Source organism: Myxine glutinosa, chromosome 1 (genome assembly GCF_964187855.1).
Source record: "Myxine glutinosa chromosome 1, kmMyxGlut1.1, whole genome shotgun sequence".
NCBI classification, from domain to species: Eukaryota; Metazoa; Chordata; class Myxini; order Myxiniformes; family Myxinidae; genus Myxine; species Myxine glutinosa.
In genome coordinates this window covers 281,062,514-281,068,513 of record NC_136261.1, presented here as the reverse complement: position 1 = coordinate 281,068,513, position 6,000 = coordinate 281,062,514, and the positions used below count along the sequence as shown (strand labels likewise).

Here is a 6,000-nt window from a genome sequence, read left to right as displayed (position 1 = left end):
CTCAAAATAGTGCTCAGGATTATAGAAAAGCAACAAACAAAGGTAATTGAAAACCATTGTCTTTATATTTGTGATATAACTGTATTACATAATACATGATATTGCAAGGCCTTTGAAGTTATAGGTATGGGTTAATAAAGCAAGAAAGCAGCCTTGTTAGTATCAGATTGAACTATAAGTCCTATACACAGGATCTACTAGGTTTATACCGTTCTTTAAAATATGCTTTTACAGATCTTCATCATTGTCTTGAGTGTCATCTGGAAAGTCCTAAAAGTGAAGCAAGTGTTCGGATTAGAAGTCTAATGATCCCACCAATGGTTTTCTTGACCCAGAAAACATAGGATTAGCATATTTAAATAAGATTCTAGGTTGACTAGAAGCCGAGATAGCGCAAATTATGTATTTTATGGCGGCCACTTTGAAAATCCAAAATGGCGGCCATGCAGGTGTCTGCGGAAATGCCAACATTAATTTTTGGATTCCTCATGCTCTGAATATTCCAGAAATGTATAGTTTTGCTAATCTCCAAAAATTTTGAACGAAAAAAACATAGTGAACCTGACTAAGTGGTAGATTTGACCAGCAATGCAAGTATTCTTGACAAGGAAATGTATTCTTGCCTCAGAAGTGTTCAATCCGTCAGCGAGAGTACCTTTCCAGCTTCAAAAGTGTCCTAGGCAAGACACTTAGTTGTTCAGGTGTGTTCATGGATACCAAGGAGCAGTTTACCTTCTTTAAGCATTCCCACTTTGAGGCACTTGGTGAAGCGGCAAGCCTGGCACGATTTCGGCGACGTTTCGTGATTTCACACTCGTTTGCTGCCGGACAGCTGTATTCGATGTTGCCTGTTCAAGTCAAGGGAAAGGCCATAGATTATCCTTTTGTTTAAAACCGATAAGCTTTAAAAGTTCAATGTCCATACAGTCTAGTCTGATAGTAGGCCAGTCTATGGGCCTACCGGCTAAAAGAGCAAGTCAAAATTACGCACACCTACCAAAAATGAAGAGGAAGTACTACCACGCATCAATCACACCATAAAGGTTTTAACTCTTTTCCATATACCTGATGTGATTTCCATATACAAAAAGACAAACTGACATAAAACATATGATAAAGGGAGTGGGAGACAAGATGGGGAGAGAGAGGGAGAGCACACAAGTACAACATTTGAGAGCAGGGAGATCGGGAGATCTGTGGGAGGGAGAGGGCTTGGGGGGAAGGAGGCAAGGGAAGGGATGGGGGGGGGGGGAGGGTTAAAAAACACATGTACACTGCTAGGACTTCCAGGAAAGAAGTTGGTATTTCATAAAAGTGGATCTGGGGTGAATTAACGGGGGTAGAAAAGATCAAGGTTTTGGATGGGGGAAGATAAGAGATGGTGGTGAACAGCTGTTGGAAAAACTTTGTAAATGTTGAAAGTTAAAAGTTCATGGACACTTTGTAAATCGTTACATGTTGGAAAATGACAAATGATGTTGACGTTTCTTGGACTATTGTAAGTATCTTGTTCTAAGAACATTTTAAGAGCCCGCTCATACATAATAATCGAATACGTAATGCGGAAACACCATGCTTATAGGTGCTGTACATTGAAGACCACTAAAGTATGTTGTAGACCATACCTTGAATAGTGCGTTTGAAAAACGCTTTGCACGCTTCACACGAGGCCACCCCGTAGTGGTATCCCGAAGCCACGTCTCCGCAGACCAGGCAAACCTTCCTCCCGGTAGTCGAACCATTGTCCCTGGGTCCAGGCACGCAACACGGGGGTGTGTGCAACAAGGCAGGGTCTCCAAGCGCCCCGTGGGCAGCCTCCAGCATGGGGCCATCTGCGGGGCTCGTCGGTTCTGGCTTGATGGGCATGGGGGTTCGTCCCTGAAACGATGGCGGTCCCGGCTCGGTGCGACGCTCAGGTGAAGCCATCCGGCTGAGCAACCTGTATGAAGGGATGAGAATGCCGTGAGTTCGAGGAATAAGCGGGATGTGGGGAGAGGAGGGTATCGGGGCAGGAGTCGGAGGCGTGATGTAAATTAATGCTTTTCCCATTAGGTTTGGGCACAGCAGTGGCACATGGAATTTCATTGTCACGTTATATTCGTCGGATTTTGGTGGGAACAATGGATGCAAAAAGTTTCAAATGGCGAATTACACTTGGGAATCGGAGGCAAAACAATTCATTCTGGGGTTGCACATGGTTTAGCGAGTATCTGATGGGCAAGCTTTGTGTTGGGACCTATACTTTGTGTTGTCAGTCTTCCAGAAACGTCCTCACAAAGCTGATCTAAACATGGGGGCCAATTGTTATTCTCATATTATGAATAATATAATAAGCATAATACATTTTATTTTCCTTGCAAAATCTTCTCTAATTTGAAGATAGCCATTCTCTTAGCTAACTTGACCTGTCCCAAATTCCAAAAATTCCCAAATTCCCAAATTCCCAAGGTTCCCAAATTATTTGAGCTGGAGCCGAATTGAACGAGGAACACCACCTTGAATAGGAGACAAATAACCTATTATAGGCACGCAAGAACGAAGGCTAAATGACAGGATAATAAACCAGAGAGATCATAGAACAACTTAACCCATGCAGCCTGGAAGGAGAAGAAGAATCTTGAGGCTCCTCCGCAATAAGAGGATGGGGAAAATTTGATTGGTCGAGGCAGCATAAAATTTGGCCTGAGTACTGCTAAAACCGGAGGTTTTTGGAAATGCAACAAGGCCTATTTGGGTTCTCCAGTATTCAAACTTCAAAATTCAAAATTATTATTTCCAGTATTCAAAATTGAAAAAAAATATTAAAGCCTGTAAACAAAAACCCAAGCCAGACAAACATTGAATCGGAAGACGATATTTCAAGCTTTACCTTCCGTCTGAGCAAAAGGTGGTGAAGGCAAACGGTAAAGCCCATAATTTCAGTACCTTGTGACCCTTTACAGCAGATAAGTCCAACCATTTTTACCTGCACCACCCACCAAAGGTTGTTTTCATTAATCTGCTTGTTACTTGGGGAATTTTTTTTTCGCCAAGTACAGTATGTTAATCACTCTGGTTTGTGTGAGTTTGTGTGTGTGTTTGTGTGCTTGTGAGTGTTTGTGTTTGTTTTTGTGTGTGTGTGTGTGTGTGTGTGTGTGTGTGTGTGTGTGTGTGTGTGTGTGTGTGTGTGTGTTTGTGTGCTTGTGAGTGTTTGTGTGTTTGTGGGTGTTTGTGTGTTTGTGTGTGTTTGTGTGCTTGTGTGCTTGTGTGTGTGTGTGTGTGTGTGTGTGTGTGTGTGTGTGTGTTTGTGTGCGTTTGTGTGTTTGTGTTTGTTTGTGTGGGTGTTTGTGTGTGTGTTTGTGTGTGTGTTTGTGTGTGTGTGTGTGTGTGTGTGTGTGTGTGTGTGTGTTTGTGTGTGTGTTTGTGTGCTTGTGTGCTTGTGAGTGTTTGTGTGTTTGTGGGTGTTTGTGTGTTTGTGTGTGTTTGTGTGCTTGTGTGTGTGTGTGTGTGTGCTTGTGTGCGTTTGTGTGTTTGTGTTTGTTTGTGTGGGTGTTTGTGTGTGTGTGTGTTTGTGTGTTTGTGTGTGTTTGTGTGTCCGCTCACTTATACTTGCCTACAGGTCACGATTTTAAACCGATCTTCACGAAACTTTACCAAACGGTAGAGTTTGGTGGTCCGACAGAATCATATTTATTTTTGAAGTCAAAAGGTCTGAAGGTCAACAACATAGGCCAAAGGTCAACCATTTTTTTCAAATTTCTTCAACCCTCAATTTTCCTCCGATTGACTTGAAACCTGAATAGGATTTTCATATCAGCTAACTGAATTCAACCAACAACTATTTTTGAGATCAGCATAGGTCATAAGGTAAACATAGGCCAAAGGTCAACAACCTTTTCAAACTTCTGAAATCCTCAATTTTCATCCGAATGACTTGAAATTTGAATAGGATTTTCATATCAGCTAACTGAATTCAACCACCAATATCTTTGAGGTCAAAAGGATGCTCTACTGAGTGCCATTCTCTTTTGCCAAGTGTCGCTCTATGAGTGATTTTTCATTTATTTGTTTGTCTGTGAGCAAGATGTCTCAAAGTTGTGAACGGATTCAAACGTAATTTGGTGGATAGGTTGAAGGTTGGTTGGTTGATATGGACGAAATGATTAGATTTTGGTGAAGATCCGAATCTAGAATTTTTAAGTGATTCTTGACCATTGAGAGATAAGGCCAAAAACAATATGTAGCACGATATCTCAAAACGTTATCGTCAGATTCGGGCGAAACTTGGTGGATGAGTTGGGTAGTTTACAAGAACAAGCAGTTCGATTTTCATTCAAGTCCGAATCCAGATCCAGCCTATCAGTGGGATACAAAACATAAACTGTTCAGCCTGGTGGAGGTATGCGCTCTACCGAGTGCCGTTCTGGTATTCTTATGGTTTCATTCTCTTGTGTCGCCAATGCATACCACTTGATTTGTGCTGGAACTAGAAAGTACATCCATCGTACTGCCTTGACTCTCACTACTTAGTAACATTGAAGCCTTTTGGCTTATATACTGGTTAATGATACAATGATACATGTCTAACTGTGATTGATGGTGATGCCTGATCGTATCTGGAACCCACCAAGACCATCTGCCACATCGACAAATTGTATTTCGCCCCAACAATCACAACCAGGAAGCATCACCGTTGTTTTCAAGCAGTCGGAAGTTCTTCGAATGTGAATAATGAAGTTCTCCAACCTGGACAAATGCCATGATGATACTGTCATGACTACAAATCCAGAAGGGCCTCTAGCAGTGCAAAGATGTCACAATCAAATGTTGTCATAAAGCAGATAAAAAGCGAAGCTACCAACTAGTTTTGCCGTTATTGAGGCTCCTCAGGGCAACACTTCGCTGTTCCATCCACTTAGTGAGTTGAGGGTTTTTACATTACATACTGGTTACTGTGATTGCTTATTTTGTTTATTTCCCCCCATGCCATCATTTTTGTAATCAGTACACTTGGTCTCAAGGGTAAATTCTCTCTGTGGTGGCTGCTTCATTTGTTTGGGTTATAAAGACATGTTAAGGGACCATTTGGTTGCGGTCTCTCCGCCGTCCATAAGATTGTGTCACATGACTCAGGTTGCTCGGCCTGACATTAAATCCAGTCACGTGACGCCTATTGGCCCAGCATTGGGCTGCTTTGAAACCCACAATCTGCATGGTAACGACGTCGTCAGACGCAGATCCAGCAAGGACGTCTCAAAGCGGTTGACTGTTGCGGTCGCTTTGACGCAACCCTCCGGAATGATCCAGACGGCTCTTACTAATATATATATATATATATATATATATACATATATATATATACTGTAAATATATACTGTAAATATATATATATATATATATATATATATATATATATATATATATATATATATATATTTACAGTATATATATATATATATATATATATATATATATATATATATATATATATATATATATATATATATATACATACAGTCACGTGAAAAAGTAAGTACACCCCATGTAAAGTTTTTGACTTTTTCAACATATTTCAACATACAGCTATTTGATCTTCATTTCAACAATATTGATAGATAAAGGTGATATAATATAACAAAATATCATGAGACATTTACATTTTGTAGTCCATTGTATAATTTAAATAAACATAAATGCAAATTTCGCATGTGAAAAAAGTAAGTACACCCCCATGGAATGTTTTTTTAAATCTTTTTAACATATGTGGACATATCAATATTTGATCTTCATTTAAACAGTATCTATAGATAAAGGTGATCTAATTGAACAAAAAACAATAAAAGATTGACTTTGCAATAATTTATTTAACAAAAAATTAACAGAGATGCCATTTCCTTCTGTGGAAAAAGTAAGTACACCCTTGGCTCCAATAGGTGGTATTGCCCCCCTTTGGCAGAAACAACCTCAAGTAGGCGTTTCTTATAACTGTCTACCAGTCTCTGACATCGACTGGGAGAAATT

General features: G+C 40.2%; 1 pseudogene across 1 annotated transcript in view; it reads right to left on the bottom strand.

Annotated features, from left to right (window-relative positions):
• Positions 1–1,902, bottom strand: part of LOC137419431 (estrogen-related receptor gamma-like) — a 30,249-nt pseudogene extending 28,347 nt beyond the window's left edge. The window contains exons 1-2 of the transcript XR_013622076.1: positions 1,626–1,902; positions 733–848 (exon numbers count right to left, since the gene is read on the bottom strand). The product of XR_013622076.1 is annotated as an estrogen-related receptor gamma-like (transcript). The remainder of the gene's footprint in view (positions 1–732; positions 849–1,625) is intronic.
• Between the last annotated feature and the right edge of the window lie 4,098 nt (positions 1,903–6,000).